Source organism: Oncorhynchus nerka, unplaced genomic scaffold, assembly GCF_034236695.1.
Source record: "Oncorhynchus nerka isolate Pitt River unplaced genomic scaffold, Oner_Uvic_2.0 unplaced_scaffold_1013, whole genome shotgun sequence".
NCBI classification, from domain to species: Eukaryota; Metazoa; Chordata; class Actinopteri; order Salmoniformes; family Salmonidae; genus Oncorhynchus; species Oncorhynchus nerka.
Window position 1 is genome coordinate 203,939 of NW_027040284.1, and position 22,990 is coordinate 226,928.

At 44.9% G+C, this 22,990-nt stretch overlaps 1 long non-coding RNA gene across 1 annotated transcript; it reads right to left on the reverse strand.

Moving 5' to 3' along the window:
* Positions 1-893: 893 nt before the first annotated feature.
* On the reverse strand, positions 894-21,106 carry LOC135570227 (uncharacterized). The gene is made up of 2 exons (XR_010463462.1): positions 20,502-21,106; positions 894-2,090 (listed from the first exon to the last, which is right to left on the reverse strand). It is a non-coding gene; the product is annotated as an uncharacterized LOC135570227 (long non-coding RNA).
* Positions 21,107-22,990: the final 1,884 nt, after the last annotated feature.

The window sequence follows — 22,990 nt, forward strand, 5'->3', positions numbered from 1 at the left end:
TAAAGCCACTCTGTTAGATGTGACCAGACTAGTAAAGCCACTCTGTTAGATGTGACCAGACTAGTAAAGCCACTCTGTTAGATGTGACCAGACTAGTAAAGTCACTCTGTTAGATGTGACCAGACTAGTAAAGCCACTCTGTTAGATGTGACCAGAAGTCACTCTGTTAGATGTGACCAGACTAGTAAAGTCACTCTGTTAGATGTGACCAGACTAGTAAAGCCACTCTGTTAGATGTGACCAGACTAGTAAAGCCACTCTGTTAGATGTGACCAGACTAGTAAAGTCACTCTGTTAGATGTGACCAGACTAGTAAAGCCACTCTGTTAGATGTGACCAGACTAGTAAAGCCACTCTGTTAGATGTGACCAGACTAGTAAAGTCACTCTGTTAGATGTGACCAGACTAGTAAAGCCACTCTGTTAGATGTGACCAGACTATTAAAGTCACTCTGTTAGATGTGACCAGACTAGTAAAGCCACTCTGTTAGATGTAACCAGACTAGTAAAGCCACTCTGTTAGATGTGACCAGACTAGTAAAGCCACTCTGTTAGATGTAACCAGACTAGTAAAGTCACTCTGTTAGATGTGACCAGACTAGTAAAGTCACTCTGTTAGATGTGACCAGACTAGTAAAGTCACTCTGTTAGATGTGACCAGACTAGTAAAGTCACTCTGTTAGATGTGACCAGACTAGTAAAGTCACTCTGTTAGATGTGACCAGACTAGTAAAGTCACTCTGTTAGATGTGACCAGACTAGTAAAGTCACTCTGTTAGATACATATCATCAGAGGACCAGCGATGGAAACAATGGAGCAAATGCATCAAGTTGAAACGGCACTCCATATTCTGTAGTCTTTGAGGAACGACACACAGACAGGAAACACAGAGGTATAAAATGACCATTTAATAACCGTGTGTAGACATGGAAACTGACTCCATATTCAGCTCATGTTTTTTTAAATAAAACATTTATATTTGAGTCCTGCTTTGTACTAATTTGATTTTATGTGACAAACAAAAACACATCGCAAGCTTAGTTTCCACCTGATTGGTTTGGTAGAAGACAAAAACGCTGGGCACGCTATGGGGCGTGGGACGTCCTCTACAATAATATGCCTGCTCTAAATTATTTCAGACCAGCAGGTGGCAATAGTGTACACTGTGTTGATCAAAGCATTGAGTCATGTACCTATTTTTGACACAATTGTCTGGAAAATCTAAACGCTTGGCTTCCCCGTCTCTACTCCCCTGTTTGTGTTCTTTCATGGCTTTTCAGCAAGCTTCTCTGGGTAAAACCCTTCCCACACTGGGTGCATTGGAAAGGCTTCTCCCGTGTGTGTGTTATATTATGTTCTTTCAGGTGCCCTAGCCGGATAAATTACAATAATTTTCACACTGGGGGAAGTGATAAGGCTTCTTCCCTGTATGTGTTGTGTTCTTTCATGACCTTTCAGACTCCCTATCTGGGTAAAACCTTTTCCACACTGAGAGCATTGGAAAGGCTTCTCCCCTGTGTGTGTTCTGTCGTGCTTTTTCAGGCTCCCCATCTGGGTAAAACCCTTTCCACACTGAGCGCATTTGAAAGGCTTTTCTACAGTGTGTGTTCTCTCATGTGATTTCAGAGTACCTGATTGGGCAAACGCCTTTCCACACTGAGAGCATTGGAAAGGCTTCTCTACAGAGTGTGTTCTCTCGTGTGATTTCAAGGTACCTGATTGGGTAAAACTCTTACCACAGTGGGAGCAGAGGTAGGGCTTCTCTCCAGTGTGTATTCTTTTATGTTTTTCCAGTTGCCCTAACTGTGTAAAGCTCTTTTCACACTGGGAACAGTGGAAAGGCTTCTCTACTGAGTGTGTTCTCTCGTGTTTTTTCAGGTTACTTGACATGGAGAATCTCTTTCCACACTGGGAGCAGTGAAAAGGCTTTTCTCCTGGGTGCCTCCTCTCATGTGATTTCAGATACCCTAAATGGGTAAAACTCTTTCCACACTGAGAGCAGTGATGTTGTTTCGCTGGTTTGGGCGTCTCTGGGTCTGGTTCCAATGAAGGGCTCTTTTCGCTGTCAAAGTGAGAGTCTGGTCTCTCTCCTGTCAAAGACAAGAGTATTTTGTTAAATAGAGAGACCTGAATAAAACTTCCACATTTTTAAACTGTCTCCCTATGAGCTTTAATCCAGTCTAGATCCCTCATTATAAAATGGGTTGTTTGGATCGTGGATGCTGATTGATTGGTAGCTGTTAGTTATTCACGATAATCCACTGGTAATAGCTGTTAACAGTTCCATTTTAATTATCCCTAAACATTCGCTGTAATCTGTAATAACCCGTAATAACCCGTGTCTATATAACCTGTAATAACCTGTAATAACCTGTGGGGCCGGGGTCTATATAACCTGTAATAACCTGTGGGGCCGGTGTCTATATAACCTGTAATAACCTGTAATAACCTGTGGGGCCAGTGTCTATATAACCTGTAATAACCTGTAATAACCTGTGGGGCTGGTGTCTATATAACCTGTAATAACCTGTGGGGCCGGGGTCTATATAACCTGTAATAACCTGTGGGGCCGGGGTCTATATAACCTGTAATAACCCGTAATAACCTGTGGGGCCGGTGTCTATATAACCTGTAATAACCTGTGGGGCCGGTGTCTATATAACCTGTAATAACCTGTGGGGCCGGTGTCTATATAACCTGTAATAACCTGTGGGGCCGGTGTCTATATAACCTGTAATAACCTGTGGGGCTGGTGTCTATATAACCTGTAATAACCTGTGGGGCCGGGGTCTATATAACCTGTAATAACCTGTAATAACCTGCGGGGCCAGTGTCTATATAACCTGTAATAACCTGTGGGGCCGGTATCTATATAACCTGTAATAACCTGTAATAACCTGTGGGGCCGGTGTCTATATAACCTGTAATAACCTGTGGGGCCGGGGTCTATATAACCTGTAATAACCTGTAATAACCTGTGGGGCCGGTGTCTATATAACCTGTAATAACCTGTGGGGCCAGTGTCTATATAACCTGTAATAACCTGTGGGGCCAGTGTCTATATAACCTGTAATAACCTGTGGGGCCGGTGTCTATATAACCTGTAATAACCTGTGGGGCCGGGGTCTATATAACCTGTAATAACCTGTAATAACCTGTGGGGCCAGTGTCTATATAACCTGTAATAACCTGTGGGGCCGGTGTCTATATAACCTGTAATAACCTGTGGGGCCGGTGTCTATATAACCTGTAATAACCTGTGGGGCCAGTGTCTATATAACCTGTAATAACCTGTGGGGCCAGTGTCTATATAACCTGTAATAACCTGTGGGGCCAGTGTCTATATAACCTGTAATAACCTGTGGGGCCGGGGTCTATATAACCTGTAATAACCTGTAATAACCTGTGGGGCCGGTGTCTATATAACCTGTAATAACCTGTGGGGCCAGTGTCTATATAACCTGTAATAACCTGTGGGGCCAGTGTCTATATAACCTGTAATAACCTGTGGGGCCGGTGTCTATATAACCTGTAATAACCTGTGGGGCCGGGGTCTATATAACCTGTAATAACCTGTAATAACCTGTGGGGCCAGTGTCTATATAACCTGTAATAACCTGTGGGGCGGTGTCTATATAACCTGTAATAACCTGTGGGGCCGGTGTCTATATAACCTGTAATAACCTGTGGGGCCAGTGTCTATATAACCTGTAATAACCTGTGGGGCCAGTGTCTATATAACCTGTAATAACCTGTGGGGCCGGTGTCTATATAACCTGTAATAACCTGTAATAACCTGTGGGGCCGGTGTCTATATAACCTGTAATAACCTGTGGGGCCAGTGTCTATATAACCTGTAATAACCTGTGGGGCCAGTGTCTATATAACCTGTAATAACCTGTGGGGCCAGTGTCTATATAACCTGTAATAACCTGTGGGGCCGGTGTCCATAGATTTCACCCAAATGTCCTGAAATCAGACATGAGCTGGTGGTAATAATAGGTTATATGACGTGGTATCATTGAGATTTCAATCAGATCAGTCTGTTTTCCCTTATAGCTAAAAACTTAAGGACTTAAAGATGTTTGTTCCCCCCCCACCACCACCACCACACACTCATGTAGCTTTAAAGGTTGGCTTTGGGCACACAAAAAAACAGTCAAACTCCACCTCTCAATTTTCTAACAGAAATGGGATGTATCATTCTGGTCTTGCGCGCCGCGACCGAAGGAGCTAGTTCGTAAACTAAAGGGGTCTACAGACAATGCGCAAACAGGGCCGAAAGAGCTTAGCGCTGTGTTGCAATGTCGTTTTTCCTTACAAAAGGAGCGGCTTCTTGTAATATGCTTCGTCATTCAAAGCAGTTTTTTTTTCAACCTGGAAATTGACACCCATCGTTCCTTGTGAAGATTGAGGGACGGTATTGAGAGAGTTTTGCAACGGAAGTCCCGCCCCTCTGTCTACATCACGTTTTTTTCCCTTCAGGTGTAAACACAGATGGACGTTCTGCTACTTTGCTTCTACTACGTGATGGACATTCTGCTACTTTGCTTCTACTACGTGATGGACATTCTGCTACTTTGCTTCTACTACGTGACGGACGTTCTGCTACTTTGCTTCTACTACGTGACGGACGTTCTGCTACTTTGCTTCTACTACGTGATGGACATTCTGCTACTTTGCTTCTACTACGTGACGGACGTTCTGCTACTTTGCTTCTACTACGTGACGGACGTTCTGCTACTTTGCTTCTACTACGTGATGGACATTCTGCTACTTTGCTTCTACTACGTGACGGACGTTCTGCTACTTTGCTTCTACTACGTGATGGACGTTCTGCTACTTTGCTTCGACTACCTGCCAGTGGTGGGAAAAGTACCCAACAGATGGACGTTCTGCTACTTTGCTTCTACTACGTGATGGACATTCTGCTACTTTGCTTCTACTACGTGACGGACGTTCTGCTACTTTGCTTCTACTACGTGACGGACGTTCTGCTACTTTGCTTCTACTAGGTGACGGACGTTCTGCTACTTTGCTTCTACTACGTGATGGACGTTCTGCTACTTTGCTTCTACTACGTGATGGACGTTCTGCTACTTTGCTTCGACTACCTGCCAGTGGTGGGAAAAGTACCCAACAGATGGACGTTCTGCTACTTTGCTTCTACTACCTGCCAGTGGTGGGAAAAGTACCCAACAGATGGACGTTCTGCTACTTTGCTTCTACTACCTGCCAGTGGTGGGAAAAGTACCCAACAGATGGACGTTCTGCTACTTTGCCTCTACTACGTGCCAGTGGTGGGAAAAGTACCCAACAGATGGACGTTCTACTACCTGCCAGTGGTGGCTTCTACTACGTGATGGGAAAAGTACCCAACAGATGGACGTTCTACTACCTGCCAGTGGTGGCTTCTACTACGTGATGGGAAAAGTACCCAACAGATGGACGTTCTACTACCTGCCAGTGGTGGCTTCTACTACGTGATGGGAAAAGTACCCAACAGATGGACGTTCTACTACCTGCCAGTGGTGGCTTCTACTACGTGATGGGAAAAGTACCCAACAGATGGACGTTCTACTACCTGCCAGTGGTGGCTTCTACTACGTGATGGGAAAAGTACCCAACAGATGGACGTTCTACTACCTGCCAGTGGTGTGAAAAGTACCCAACAGATGGACGTTCTACTACCTGCCAGTGGTGGCTTCTACTACGTGATGGGAAAAGTACCCAACAGATGGACGTTCTACTACCTGCCAGTGGTGGCTTCTACTACGTGATGGGAAAAGTACCCAACAGATGGACGTTCTGCTACCTGCCAGTGGTGGCTTCTACTACGTGATGGGAAAAGTACCCAACAGATGGACGTTCTACTACCTGCCAGTGGTGGCTTCTACTACGTGATGGGAAAAGTACCCAACAGATGGACGTTCTGCTACCTGCCAGTGGTGGCTTCTACTACGTGATGGGAAAAGTACCCAACAGATGGACGTTCTACTACCTGCCAGTGGTGGCTTCTACTACGTGATGGGAAAAGTACCCAACAGATGGACGTTCTACTACCTGCCAGTGGTGGCTTCTACTACGTGATGGGAAAAGTACCCAACAGATGGACGTTCTACTACCTGCCAGTGGTGGCTTCTACTACGTGATGGGAAAAGTACCCAACAGATGGACGTTCTACTACCTGCCAGTGGTGGCTTCTACTACGTGATGGGAAAAGTACCCAACAGATGGACGTTCTACTACCTGCCAGTGGTGGCTTCTACTACGTGATGGGAAAAGTACCCAACAGATGGACGTTCTACTACCTGCCAGTGGTGGCTTCTACTACGTGATGGGAAAAGTACCCAACAGATGGACGTTCTACTACCTGCCAGTGGTGGCTTCTACTACGTGATGGGAAAAGTACCCAACAGATGGACGTTCTACTACCTGCCAGTGGTGGCTTCTACTACGTGATGGGAAAAGTACCCAACAGATGGACGTTCTACTACCTGCCAGTGGTGGCTTCTACTACGTGATGGGAAAAGTACCCAACAGATGGACGTTCTACTACCTGCCAGTGGTGGCTTCTACTACGTGATGGGAAAAGTACCCAACAGATGGACGTTCTACTACCTGCCAGTGGTGGCTTCTACTACGTGATGGGAAAAGTACCCAACAGATGGACGTTCTACTACCTGCCAGTGGTGGCTTCTACTACGTGATGGGAAAAGTACCCAACAGATGGACGTTCTGCTACCTGCCAGTGGTGGCTTCTACTACGTGATGGGAAAAGTACCCAACAGATGGACGTTCTGCTACCTGCCAGTGGTGGCTTCTACTACGTGATGGGAAAAGTACCCAACAGATGGACGTTCTGCTACCTGCCAGTGGTGGCTTCTACTACGTGATGGGAAAAGTACCCAACAGATGGACGTTCTACTACCTGCCAGTGGTGGCTTCTACTACGTGATGGGAAAAGTACCCAACAGATGGACGTTCTACTACCTGCCAGTGGTGGCTTCTACTACGTGATGGGAAAAGTACCCAACAGATGGACGTTCTACTACCTGCCAGTGGTGGCTTCTACTACGTGATGGGAAAAGTACCCAACAGATGGACGTTCTACTACCTGCCAGTGGTGGCTTCTACTACGTGATGGGAAAAGTACCCAACAGATGGACGTTCTACTACCTGCCAGTGGTGGCTTCTACTACGTGATGGGAAAAGTACCCAACAGATGGACGTTCTACTACCTGCCAGTGGTGGCTTCTACTACGTGATGGGAAAAGTACCCAACAGATGGACGTTCTACTACCTGCCAGTGGTGGCTTCTACTACGTGATGGGAAAAGTACCCAACAGATGGACGTTCTACTACCTGCCAGTGGTGGCTTCTACTACGTGATGGGAAAAGTACCCAACAGATGGACGTTCTACTACCTGCCAGTGGTGGCTTCTACTACGTGATGGGAAAAGTACCCAACAGATGGACGTTCTGCTACCTGCCAGTGGTGGCTTCTACTACGTGATGGGAAAAGTACCCAACAGATGGACGTTCTGCTACCTGCCAGTGGTGGCTTCTACTACGTGATGGGAAAAGTACCCAACAGATGGACGTTCTACTACCTGCCAGTGGTGGCTTCTACTACGTGATGGGAAAAGTACCCAACAGATGGACGTTCTACTACCTGCCAGTGGTGGCTTCTACTACGTGATGGGAAAAGTACCCAACAGATGGACGTTCTACTACCTGCCAGTGGTGGCTTCTACTACGTGATGGGAAAAGTACCCAACAGATGGACGTTCTACTACCTGCCAGTGGTGGCTTCTACTACGTGATGGGAAAAGTACCCAACAGATGGACGTTCTACTACCTGCCAGTGGTGGCTTCTACTACGTGATGGGAAAAGTACCCAACAGATGGACGTTCTACTACCTGCCAGTGGTGGCTTCTACTACGTGATGGGAAAAGTACCCAACAGATGGACGTTCTACTACCTGCCAGTGGTGGCTTCTACTACGTGATGGGAAAAGTACCCAACAGATGGACGTTCTACTACCTGCCAGTGGTGGCTTCTACTACGTGATGGGAAAAGTACCCAACAGATGGACGTTCTACTACCTGCCAGTGGTGGCTTCTACTACGTGATGGGAAAAGTACCCAACAGATGGACGTTCTACTACCTGCCAGTGGTGGCTTCTACTACGTGATGGGAAAAGTACCCAACAGATGGACGTTCTACTACCTGCCAGTGGTGGCTTCTACTACGTGATGGGAAAAGTACCCAACAGATGGACGTTCTACTACCTGCCAGTGGTGGCTTCTACTACGTGATGGGAAAAGTACCCAACAGATGGACGTTCTACTACCTGCCAGTGGTGGCTTCTACTACGTGATGGGAAAAGTACCCAACAGATGGACGTTCTACTACCTGCCAGTGGTGGCTTCTACTACGTGATGGGAAAAGTACCCAACAGATGGACGTTCTACTACCTGCCAGTGGTGGCTTCTACTACGTGATGGGAAAAGTACCCAACAGATGGACGTTCTACTACCTGCCAGTGGTGGCTTCTACTACGTGATGGGAAAAGTACCCAACAGATGGACGTTCTACTACCTGCCAGTGGTGGCTTCTACTACGTGATGGGAAAAGTACCCAACAGATGGACGTTCTACTACCTGCCAGTGGTGGCTTCTACTACGTGATGGGAAAAGTACCCAACAGATGGACGTTCTACTACCTGCCAGTGGTGGCTTCTACTACGTGATGGGAAAAGTACCCAACAGATGGACGTTCTACTACCTGCCAGTGGTGGCTTCTACTACGTGATGGGAAAAGTACCCAACAGATGGACGTTCTACTACCTGCCAGTGGTGGCTTCTACTACGTGATGGGAAAAGTACCCAACAGATGGACGTTCTACTACCTGCCAGTGGTGGCTTCTACTACGTGATGGGAAAAGTACCCAACAGATGGACGTTCTACTACCTGCCAGTGGTGGCTTCTACTACGTGATGGGAAAAGTACCCAACAGATGGACGTTCTACTACCTGCCAGTGGTGGCTTCTACTACGTGATGGGAAAAGTACCCAACAGATGGACGTTCTACTACCTGCCAGTGGTGGCTTCTACTACGTGATGGGAAAAGTACCCAACAGATGGACGTTCTACTACCTGCCAGTGGTGGCTTCTACTACGTGATGGGAAAAGTACCCAACAGATGGACGTTCTACTACCTGCCAGTGGTGGCTTCTACTACGTGATGGGAAAAGTACCCAACAGATGGACGTTCTACTACCTGCCAGTGGTGGCTTCTACTACGTGATGGGAAAAGTACCCAACAGATGGACGTTCTACTACCTGCCAGTGGTGGCTTCTACTACGTGATGGGAAAAGTACCCAACAGATGGACGTTCTACTACCTGCCAGTGGTGGCTTCTACTACGTGATGGGAAAAGTACCCAACAGATGGACGTTCTACTACCTGCCAGTGGTGGCTTCTACTACGTGATGGGAAAAGTACCCAACAGATGGACGTTCTACTACCTGCCAGTGGTGGCTTCTACTACGTGATGGGAAAAGTACCCAACAGATGGACGTTCTACTACCTGCCAGTGGTGGCTTCTACTACGTGATGGGAAAAGTACCCAACAGATGGACGTTCTACTACCTGCCAGTGGTGGCTTCTACTACGTGATGGGAAAAGTACCCAACAGATGGACGTTCTACTACCTGCCAGTGGTGGCTTCTACTACGTGATGGGAAAAGTACCCAACAGATGGACGTTCTACTACCTGCCAGTGGTGGCTTCTACTACGTGATGGGAAAAGTACCCAACAGATGGACGTTCTACTACCTGCCAGTGGTGGCTTCTACTACGTGATGGGAAAAGTACCCAACAGATGGACGTTCTACTACCTGCCAGTGGTGGCTTCTACTACGTGATGGGAAAAGTACCCAACAGATGGACGTTCTACTACCTGCCAGTGGTGGCTTCTACGTGATACAGATGATGCCAGTGGTGGAAAATGGGAAAAGTACCCAACAGATGGACGTTCTACTACCTGCCAGTGGTGGCTTCTACTACGTGATGGGAAAAGTACCCAACAGATGGACGTTCTACTACCTGCCAGTGGTGGCAGTGGCTTCTACTACGTGATGGGAAAAGTACCCAACAGATGGACGTTCTACTACCTGCCAGTGGTGGCTTCTACTACGTGATGGGAAAAGTACCCAACAGATGGACGTTCTACTACCTGCCAGTGGTGGCTTCTACTACGTGATGGGAAAAGTACCCAACAGATGGACGTTCTACTACCTGCCAGTGGTGGCTTCTACTACGTGATGGGAAAAGTACCCAACAGATGGACGTTCTACTACCTGCCAGTGGTGGCTTCTACTACGTGATGGGAAAAGTACCCAACAGATGGACGTTCTACTACCTGCCAGTGGTGGCTTCTACTACGTGATGGGAAAAGTACCCAACAGATGGACGTTCTACTACCTGCCAGTGGTGGCTTCTACTACGTGATGGGAAAAGTACCCAACAGATGGACGTTCTACTACCTGCCAGTGGTGGCTTCTACTACGTGATGGGAAAAGTACCCAACAGATGGACGTTCTACTACCTGCCAGTGGTGGCTTCTACTACGTGATGGGAAAAGTACCCAACAGATGGACGTTCTACTACCTGCCAGTGGTGGCTTCTACTACGTGATGGGAAAAGTACCCAACAGATGGACGTTTACTACCTGCCAGTGGTGGCTTCTACTACGTGATGGGAAAAGTACCCAACAGATGGACGTTCTACTACCTGCCAGTGGTGGCTTCTACTACGTGATGGGAAAAGTACCCAACAGATGGACGTTCTACTACCTGCCAGTGGTGGCTTCTACTACGTGATGGGAAAAGTACCCAACAGATGGACGTTCTACTACCTGCCAGTGGTGGCTTCTACTACGTGATGGGAAAAGTACCCAACAGATGGACGTTCTACTACCTGCCAGTGGTGGCTTCTACTACGTGATGGGAAAAGTACCCAACAGATGGACGTTCTACTACCTGCCAGTGGTGGCTTCTACTACGTGATGGGAAAAGTACCCAACAGATGGACGTTCTACTACCTGCCAGTGGTGGCTTCTACTACGTGATGGGAAAAGTACCCAACAGATGGACGTTCTACTACCTGCCAGTGGTGGCTTCTACTACGTGATGGGAAAAGTACCCAACAGATGGACGTTCTACTACCTGCCAGTGGTGGCTTCTTCCACGTGATGGGAAAAGTACCCAACAGATGGACGTTCTACTACCTGCCAGTGGTGGCTTCTACTACGTGATGGGAAAAGTACCCAACAGATGGACGTTCTACTACCTGCCAGTGGTGGCTTCTACTACGTGATGGGAAAAGTACCCAACAGATGGACGTTCTACTACCTGCCAGTGGTGGCTTTACTACGTGATGGGAAAAGTACCCAACAGATGGACGTTCTACTACCTGCCAGTGGTGCTATTAGTTTGTCAAACTTGACTAAAAGTAAAGATAACTTATTAATAAGTCGCCCAGTAAAATACTACCTTAAGTATCAAATGTAAATGTAATTTCAAAAATAAAACTTGTGTTTCAAAGTAAAAAGTATACTAATTTCACATTCCCTAATATTTGCAAACCATGGATATTCATTTGGAAAAGTACTCCCAACAGATGTGTTTTGTGAGTCTGCCAGACAAGACTGACCAGGGATGTTCCAGTGGTGGAAAATTTTCCCTTCTAACTCATCATGTATTTTGGGAAAAGTACCCAACAGATGGACGTTCTACTAAAACCTGCCAGTGAAGTGAATTTCTACTATCATGTAACAATAAGTACCAGACAACAGGATATTCATTTCCATTTGATAAAACTGTCTTGGGGGTTTAACACTAGACTTATTATAAATGATGGGAAAAGTACCCAAACAGATGGACGAAATACACACAATATTCATCCATTTCATAATTTACTACCAAATGTATCATGAACAGTGGTTTCTTACATGTATCCAACATATCAAAGTGTGGGAAAAGTAAAATACATTTTAAGATGGACGATTTTAGACTAATCCTGTCCAGTGGTAGGCGATTTAATACAACATGATTTAATGGGAAAAGTCAAACCCAGAACAGATGGACTCATCAGAACACAGTGACTCATCAGAACACAGTGGTCAGGCTTCTACTGATTTCAGGTCTTCTGTCTGGGAAAAGTATTTTTATTTAACAACCTGATATTCAGCAATGGGAACATGGGTCACACTCGCCAGAGTGTTTTCTCTTCTTATGTTTGCGCAGACTTCTAAAGAAAAAATCATTTGTATCTCTCCTGTGTGTGTTCGCTCATGTGATATTAGGTCATGTGATTGGAAAATCTCTTTCTACAATGGGCACAGGGGTAAGGCTTTTCTCCTGTGTGTGTCCTCTCATGTGATTTTAGGTCCTGTGATGGGAAAAGTACCCAATGGGCACAGATGGACAGGCTCCCTGACTGCGTAAAACTCTTTTCACACTGGGAGCCAGTGGTGGCTCTCGTGTGATTTTAGATCCTGTGATGGGACAAAAAGGGTCAAGGCTTTTCTCCTGTGTGTAACAGTTTGGGCTCCCTAACTGGGTAAAACTCTTTTCACACTGGGTCCAGTGGTATGGTTTCTCCCCTGTGTGTATCCTCTCGTGTGATTTTAGTTGCTGTGATCGTAAAAATCTCTTTCCACACTGGGAACATTGGAAAGACTTTTCTCCTGAGTGGGCTTCTAACTGGGTAAAACTCTTTCCACACAAGGAGCAATGGTATGGTCTCTCCCCTGTGTGTGTCCTCTCGTGCTCCTTCAGCTTATCTGACGACCTAAAATTATTTCCACAATGGGAACAGATGGATTCTATTATGTTTGTTTCCATAACTAAAACTCTTTCCACAGTGGTGAGCAGAAAAGGTTTCTACTTGTGTGTGTACTGTGTATGGGAAAATTACACTGGGAGCAGTCAGATGGACGTTCTGTCAGTACTGCCAAAGACTGAAGACCTGAATAAAAACATGCTAGACAGTACATTTGGATCTTTGGCAATTGGTTTCTAGTCCCTACTACCCGTGGGAGCAGGGAAAACTCACCATTTGGAAAACAGAGTATTTCCACTGTCCCATGATAAAACAGATGGACGTTCATAAACTAATCTCCACTGCCACTGTCCCAAAGCCCAGCCAGGCAATTCAAAACTAATCTCCACTGTCCCACAGCCCAGGGAAAACTAATCTCCACTGTCCCAAAGCCCAGCCAGGCAATTCAAAACTAATCTCCACTGTCCCAGCCCAGCCAGGCAATTCAAAACTAATCTCCACTGTCCCAAAGAGCCAGGCAATTCATAAACTAATCTCCAGTCCCAAAGCCCAGCCAGGCAACAGATGGAGGCAGGCAATTCAAAACTAATCTCCACTGTCCCACAGTGGTGATGGAAGATTCTAACTACGTAAGATGGGAAAAGTTACTTCTCATCAGATGGACGTTGCAGTTATCTGTTCTATGTCAAGACTAAGTTGCATGGGCAGCAGTGTGTCATAATGGCATATATTTTACTCCCTACCTTTCCCAGTGGGGGAAAGGAGGATACCTGGGATCATTCAGATGTTGATCTTAACCTAGCCTCATTCTCCTCTCCGTGAGCTTGTCCAGGATTGGTTGGTGTTGTATCTAAATGACAATTTGATATATGCCTGTGATATGGGGAAAAGAGACAAAGCCGATTTATTAATGCTGTCATGTGTGTCTTTGCTATAAAGGATCTCAGTTGCATTGTAGGGGCTCTCAGATAATTCACTACACTGCCAGTGGTGGCTCATATAATTAAAGATGGACTTTGATAACTAACTCTGACTTGTGTGTGTGGTTTGATGGGTAAAAAGTACGACACAGCCCAGCCAGGCAATTTATAAACTAATAATCTCCACTGTTCCACAGCCCAGCCAGGCAATTTATAAACTAATCTCCACTGACCCACATGGTCATTTATAAACTAATCTCCACTGCACAGCCCAGCCAGGTCATTTATAAATATCCACTGCCCCACAGCCCAGCCAGGCAATTCATAAACTAATCTCCACTGTCCCACAGCCCTCTCAGGCAATTCATAAACTAACACTGCCAGTGGTGGCTTCCACTGGGAAAAAAAAAGTACCCCATGCTGCCAAATATTTGGTTTGTAACAAACTTGTTCAAACTCTGCATTTTGTATTTAAAATAAAAAGTAAAGATAACTGGAAAATAATTATTTATAAGTCGCCCAGTAAAATATGGTACTAATTGATTGGGTTGTTAACTAGAATGGTAAAGATGGGGCTATAATGGTTTTAAGATAGAATACATAAGGGGTTAAGATGGGGCTAATGGTATCAAATGGGGCTAAATGGTAATTAAGATCTAGAAAATAAAGATGGGGCTAGAATGGTAAGGGGTTTCAAAAGTTAAGAAAAGTATAACTAGAATTACATGCGGGGTTAAGATGGGGCATTCCTAATATTTAAGATGGGGCTATAAACATGAGGGGTTAAGATGGGGCTAGAATGGACATGGGGGTTAACATGGGGCTATAATGGTACAGGGGTTTGTAGAATTTGTTAAGATTTAGAATGGTACACAAGGGGTTCAAATGGGGCTAGAATGGTACATCAAGAGCTAGAATGGTACAGGGTTAAGTTCATTACCAGGACATGGCCTATTCTGTGTTCCAGCTGTGCACCATACAGTAAATGTTTGTCTGAGTCCTTTTCAGAATCAAATATGCTTCAGAATCAAAAAAAAATAACATAGTAGCTGTGGCAGAAGAAATATTTTGAAAAGGCGAATATTTCTGCATTTATCAGGTAATATTTCTGCATTTATCAGGTAAAACTGACTTCAGATGTGTTCATGTAAACGTGATTGTTAGAGCAGGAAATGCAAACTTGTAATGTATTTGAGTTTTTAAAAATGCTTCTAAAGTGAGTTATTTCCACTTTTAAATGTCATATTTGATGTGCACTAATGAAAACTGTATCAACCCCGACACAAATGTCCATTAATAATAATTCAAATTTCCTGTTGCTGCAGGATTATTTTTACTGCTGTAGCAAACTGGTTCAAATTAAGCTCCTACATCTGTACTGGGGGATAATCCTGAACACACGCGGCCAACGTTAAAATGGCCAATTACCACTAACGGAGATGTTAACATGAACATTTTTTGTATCAGAAAGATATTTTGTCTAGGGATACAAATTTAGATTAATTTTGATGCCGACTAACCAACCCTCATTAAGCGGTTAACAAACGGTTTAAAAAAATATCCAAACAGTAAAATGATGTGACCAACAGAAAATACTATCAGAGATCTGTATATTATGACAAGATTCTCAAGTCTTTGCCCTAACAATGGGAGTTGTCCCAACGGCGTGAAGGCAGCCGACACGTTCAGGTCGAAAATAAGTCGATAGAAACGCATTGGGCATATTTTGACGAGATGTGAAACCTCTCGCTTCACTTCTTCCTCTCTGATGCTATTGTGAAGGAAAATGTTGTTTGTGCTTTTCTAATAACCAATGTATGTGTTCATGTAAGTGACTGATTGAACGAATCCTCACTATCAGCGTCTGCAATTTGGCAATACGCTCAGACCCTTGTTTTGAGAACGAAAGGGATATCTCAGTTTCAAGGTCTCAGCTTGGAGAGAAGAAGTCTCGTGGGGTATTGGTCTGTCACATGCATGAACCAAATGTTAATAATGAATAAACTGTGAATGATGAATAAGCTAAATCATGCAAATATAACTTGTTAGCAGTATATAAGAGATCTAACAGGACTGCCCCGGAGGAGCTCCCTGCAGACCGGCACTTTATTTATTTCAGTTCGACTGTGATCTCTCCAGCTTGGTGTTAATAAACAATGATTAATTTCAGTTCGACTGTGACCTCTCCAGCTTGGTGTTAATAAACAATGATTTATTTCAGTTTGACTGTGACCTCTCCAGCTTGCTGTTAGTAACTAAAGCAAATGTGTTAAACAAATCAAAATATATTTTATATTTGAGATTCTGTAAATAGCCGCCCTTTGCCTTGACAGCGTTGCACACTCTTGGCATTCTCTCAACCAGCTTCACGAGGTAGTCACCTGGAATGCATGGTTACTACATGATTCCATATATGTTATTTCATAGTTTTGATGTTTTCATTATTATTCTACAATCTAGAAAATAGTCCAAATAAAGAAAAACCCTTGAATGAGTAGGTGTTCTAAAACTTTGACAGGTAGTGTACATATGACGATGTCTTAACAATGGAGGGTCATTTGATTCATCCACCATCTTAACGATGGAGAGTCATTTGATTCATCCACCATCTTAACGATGGAGAGTCATTTGATTCATCCACCATCTTAACGATGGAGAGTCATTTGATTCATCCACTGTCTTAACGATGGAGAGTCATTTGATTCATCCACTGCCATGGTGGGGAAGTAATTACAATATGGCAATTAAACACTGGAATGGTAAATGTGCAAAAGATTAATGCGCAAGGAGAGATACTGTGGTGCAAAAGGAGCAAAATAAATAAATACAGTATGGGGATGAGGTAGATAGATTGGCTGTTTACAGATGGGCTATGAACAGGTGCAGTGATCTGTGAGCTGCTCTGACAGCTGGTTCTTAAAGCTAGTGAGGGAGATGGTAATCTCCAGATTCAGTGATTTTTGCAGTTCGTTCCAGTCAGTGGCAGCAGAGAACTGGAAGGAAAGGCGACCAATGGAGGAATTGGCTTTGGGGGTGACCAGTGAGATATACCTGCTGGAGCATGTGCTACGAGTGGGTGTTGCTATGGTGACCAGCGAGCTGAGATAGGTCGCTGCTTTTACCTAGCAGAGACTTGTAGATGACCTGTAGTCAGTGGGTTTGGCAACGAGTATGAAGCGAGGGCCAGCCAATGAGAGTGCACAGGTCGCAGTGGTGGGGCTTTGGTGACAAAACGGATGGCACTGTGATAAGACTGCATCCAGCTGGTTGACAAGAGTGCTAACATATGGAAGTGTTTTAAGGTTGTGATGTCATGGATCATTTAGCTATTAGATTTAGAATTGTCGGACCCCTTTAGGTCTCCTCCCCCCCCAAAAAAAATAATAATATTTAAACATTATTTGATTAAATTTTGAATTTGGCCTTTATTACAATAGCCCATAGAAACACATTGAACAACATATTCATAAATGGCAAAAAGAAACAGTCAAAATGTTGATTAATAAGGAATACGGTTTTGAAGTGTCTGTCCTAGATCTAGCAGATATAAGAAAAGATCAGGAAATATTTTTGGGGGGACACACATTTAATCCCTTATTTTTGTTGGCAGAAAACTACCTCCATACTGCCATTCATTTGTATGGGTTACCTTCAGATGAAGGTTTAATATCTATATATATCTCCATACTGCCATTCATTTGTATGGGTTACCTCCAGATGAAGGTTTAATGTATATATATACCTCCATACTGCCATTCATTTGTATGGGTTACCTCCAGATGAAAGGGTCATAGAGCAAAACGGAAGAAAAGACTCTCCCTTTTCCATAGAAAAGGTCATTGTAGTTTTGAAGGCCACACCGTTCGGACGCTACCGACGTTTTAATGAGAAGATTCATTTTCAGGATGTCTTTTTTTTACGTTGCTGCTACTGTTTATTATCTATGCATAGTCATTTTACCCCTACCTACATGTCCATATTACCTCAATTACCTCGACTAACCTGTACCCCAGCACATTGACTCAGTACCGGTACCCCCTGTATATAGCCTCATTACTAACCTGTACCCCAGCACATTGACTCAGTACCGGTACCCCCTGTATATAGCCTCATTACTAACCTGTACCCCAGCACATTGACTCAGTACCGGTACCCCCTGTATATAGCCTCATTACTAACCTGTACCCCAGCACATTGACTCAGTACCGGTACCCCCTGTATATAGCCTCATTACTAACCTGTACCCCAGCACATTGACTCAGTACCGGTACCCCCTGTATATAGCCTCATTACTAACCTGTACCCCAGCACATTGACTCAGTACCGGTACCCCCTGTATATAGCCTCATTACTAACCTGTACCCCAGCACATTGACTCAGTACCGGTACCCCCTGTATATAGCCGCATTACTAACCTGTACCCCAGCACATTGACTCTGTACTGTTACCCCCTGTATATAGCCTCCACATTGACTCTGTGCTGGTACCCCCTGTATATAGCCTCCACATTGACTCTGTACTGGTACCCCCTGTATATAGCCTCCACATTGACTCTGTACTGGTACCCCCTGTATATAGCCTCCACATTGACTCTGTACTGGTACCCCCTGTATATAGCCTCCACATTGACTCTGTACTGGTACCCCCTGTATATATAGCCTACCCCCAGCCTCCACATTGACTCTGTACTGGTACCCCCTGTATATAGCCTCCACATTGACTCTGTACTGGTACCCCCTGTATATAGCCTCCACATTGACTCTGTACTGGTACCCCCTGTATATAGCCTCCACATTGACTCTGTACTGGTACCCCCTGTATATAGCCTCCACATTGACTCTGTACTGGTACCCCTGTATATAGCCTCCACATTGACTCTGTACTGGTACCCCCTGTATATAGCCTCCACATTGACTCTGTACTGGTACCTCCTGTATATAGCCTCCACATTGACTCTGTACTGGTACCCCCCTGACTCTGTACTGGTACCCCCTGTATATAGCCTCCACATTGACTCTGTCTGGTACCCCCTGTATATAGTCTCCACATTGACTCTCTACGTACACCCTGTATATAGCCTCCACATTGACTCTGTACTGGTACCCCCTGTATATAGCCTCCACATTGACTCTGTACTGGTACCCCTGTATATAGCCTCCACATTGACTCTGTGTAATACCCTGTATATAGCCTCCACATTGACTCTGTATATAGTATATAGCCTCCACATTGACTCTGTAACGTAATACCCTGTATATAGCCTCCACATTGACTCTGTAACGTAATACCCTGTATATAGCCTCCACATTGACTCTGTAACGTAATACCCTGTATATAGCCTCCACATTGACTCTGTAACGTAATACCCTGTATATAGCCTCGTTATTGTTATTTTATTGTTGCTCTTTGATTGTTGGTTAATAAGGGCTTGTAATCATTTCACTGTAAGGTCTACCTACACCTGTTGTATTCAGCATTTCACTGTAAGGTCTACTACACCTGTTGTATTCAGCATTTCACTGTAAGGTCTACTACACCTGTTGTATTCAGCATTTCACTGTAAGGTCTACCTACACCTGTTGTATTCGGCGCACGTGACAAATAACATGTGATTTGTAGCTTGGCCATCTTCCACAGCAGTTGAGGAAGGCCAACATAGGCAGATGAGGTGGATTAGATGAGGTGGATTGAGACTCAGCCCAACATCGGCAGATGAGGTGGATTGAGACTCAGCCCAACATCGGCAGATGAGGTGGATTGAGACTCAGCCCAACATAGGCAGATGAGGTGGATTGAGACTCAGCCCAACATCGGCAGATGAGGTGGATTGAGACTCAGCCCAACATCGGCAGATGAGGTGGATCAGATGAGGTGGATTGAGACTCAGCCCAACATCGGCCCACTCACATCGGCAGATGAGGTGGATCAGATGAGGTGGATTGAGATTTAGCCCAACATCGGCAGATGAGGTGGATTAGATGAGGTGGATTGAGACTCAGCCCAACATAGGCAGATGAGGTGGATCAGATGAGGTGGATTGAGACTTAGCCCAACATCGGCAGATGAGGTGGATTGAGACTCAGCCCAACATCGGCAGATGAGGTGGCTCAGATGAGGTGGATTGAGACTCAGCCCAACATCGGCAGATGAGGTGGATTGAGACTCAGCCCAACATCGGCAGATGAGGTGGCTCAGATGAGGTGGATTGAGACTCAGCCCAACATCGGCAGATGAGGTGGATTGAGACTCAGCCCAACATCGGCAGATGAGGTGGATTAGATGAGATGGATTGAGACTCGGCCCATGTTGCATCCCAATATCTCCAGTTTAAACTGACGGATTCTGATGGGGATTATTTTTTATTATGTTTCTTAGATTTTAAATAACCTCTGTGGTAAAAAAACATGTAAATACATTTCATCCAGATCAAAATGATCCTTCATTGTCTTGATTCTGTCCTCTTCATCATTTGAAGTAAGACACGAGATGATTTTCATGAGCAAAGCACTACAGAAAGTGATATTCACATGGTTACAAATGTTGTGAAAATATAACAGGAAGCATTTGATCATTAACGTTTTGTTGGCCGCCCCCCCGTCTCCTTGTAGCTTTAACGATTCCTACAGTACAGAACTATTAAAGTGTAGAACTTCAGTAAATGCCCTTTAAAACACACATCGGTTCAACAACTGCAGAGTTTGTACCCCGTTTTTAAGATATTACTCACTGTTAATCAGATCTCCTTTCTCTTCTCTTCTTCCAATGTGACAGTAATTTCCCCACTTCCTTCATTCCAAAAACGTCTTCCTCTTCTTTCACTGTGACAGTCATCTCCTCTTTCTCTTCCTCCTCTTCTTTTACTGTGACTTCCTCCTCCTCTTTCACTCTGAACGAGTCTTCCTCTTCTTTCACTGTAACGTCTTTCTCTTCTTCTTTCACTGTAACAGCCTCACCCTCTACTTTTACTGTGACATCCTCTTCTTCCTTCTCCTCTTTCACGACAATGTTCAGCCCCAGAGTTTCTTTCTCCGTCCAACAGACCCCCTCTTTAGAAGTGGGGGACTCGTTTAGTGAGCTCATGGTTGGGATGTTAGCTAGATAGCTAGTTAGCATTAGTGACTAGACTAGCACTACTACTAATTTACTCAGCCAGTTAGCTAACAACAACGTAAATATTATATTAAATTGGGTAACTAACTAGTAGATACGACAAGTGTGTTTAAAACACCGTGGCTAATATACACCGAAAGCGTTTAAAGAGCTTGAATGTTTTCGCTTATGTTGGCTAAAAGCTACGGAGGTGAATAACTCGACGTTGTTGTAGAAGCGTCCCGTCCATTAGATTATACGTCACACTGACAGCATTGCCTGAAAAAAGGCACATCGCCATCTGCTGGGTGGGAGGGTAACAGTCAAGGGAAATGTTAATTTTATTTTAAGACAAAAAGTAGGTTTTCATTTATTTCATTATATATATATATAAGCAGTCCAAACTGCTCCTACACGGTGTAACAGTACTGAGTAGGTCCAAACTGCTCCTACACGGTGTAACATTACTGAGTAGGTCCATACTGCGGTGTAACAGTACTCCAAACTGCTCCACGGTGTAACAGTACTGAGTAGGTCCAAACTGCTACATGGTGTAACAGTACGGTGTCCAAAACAGTACTGAGTAGGTCCAAACTGCTCCTACACGGTGTAACAGTACTAAGTAGGTCCAAACTGCTCCTACACGGTGTAACAGTACTGAGTAGGTCCAAACTGCTCCTACACGGTGTAACAGTACTAAGTAGGTCCAAACTGCTCACGGTGTACAGTACTGGTGTAACAGTACTGAGTAGGTCCAAACTGTCCAAACTCTTCCTACACGGTGTAACAGTACTGAATAGGTCCAAACTGCTCCTACACGGTGTAACAGTACTGAGTAGGTCCAAACTGCTCCTACACGGTGTAACAGTACTGAGTAGGTCCAAACTGCTCCTACACGGTGTAACAGTACTGAGTAGGTCCAAACTGCTCCTACACGGTGTAACAGTACTAAGTAGGTCCAAACTGCTCCTACACGGTGTAACAGTACTGAGTAGGTCCAAACTGCTCCTACACGGTGTAACAGTACTAAGTAGGTCCAAACTGCTCCTACACGGTGTAACAGTACTGAGTAGGTCCAAACTGCTCCTACACGGTGTAACAGTACTGAGTAGGTCCAAACTGCTCCTACACACGGTGTCCAAAACACGGTGTAACAGTACTGAGTCCAAGGTCCATACTGGTCAAACTGCTCCTACACGGTGTAACAGTACTGAGTCCAAGGTCCAGTGTTAAGTACTGCTCTTCCTACACGGTGTAACAGTACTGAGTAGGTCCAAACTTTTCCTACACGGTGTTACAGTACTGAGTAGGTCCAAACTCTTCCTACACGGTGTAACAGTACTGAGTAGGTCCAAACTGCTCCTACACGGTGTAACAGTACTGAGTAGGTCCAAACTGCTACATGGTGTAACAGTACTGAGTAGGTCCAAACTGCTCCTACACGGTGTAACAGTACTGAGTAGGTCCAAACTGCTCCTACACGGTGTAACAGTACTAAGTAGGTCCAAACTGCTCCTACACGGTGTAACAGTACTGTCCAAACTGTAGGTCCAAACTGCTCCTACACGTGTAACAGTACTAACAAGTACACGGTGTAAAGTAGGTCCAAACTGCTCCTACACGGTGTAACAGTACTGAGTAGGTCCAAACTGCTCCTACACGGTGTAACAGTACTGAATAGGTCCAAACTGCTCCTACACGGTGTAACAGTACTGTCCAAACTGTAGGTCCAAACTGCTCCTACACGGTGTAACAGTACTGAGTAGGTCCAAACTGCTCCTACACGGTGTAACAGTACTGAGTAGGTCCAAACTGCTCCTACACGGTGTAACAGCTCCTACACTGAGTAGTCCAAACTGTCCACAGTACTAGGTCAAAACTGCCTACACGGTGTAACAGTACTGAGTAGGTCCAAACTGCTCCTACACGGTGTAACAGTACTGAGTAGGTCCAAACTGCTCCTACACGGTGTAACAGTACTGAGTAGGTCCAAACTGCTCCTACACGGTGTAACAGTACTGAGTAGGTCCAAACTGCTCCTACACGGTGTAACAGTACTGAGTAGGTCCAAACTGCTCCTACATGGTGTAACAGTACTGAATAGGTCCAAACTGCTCCTACACTTTG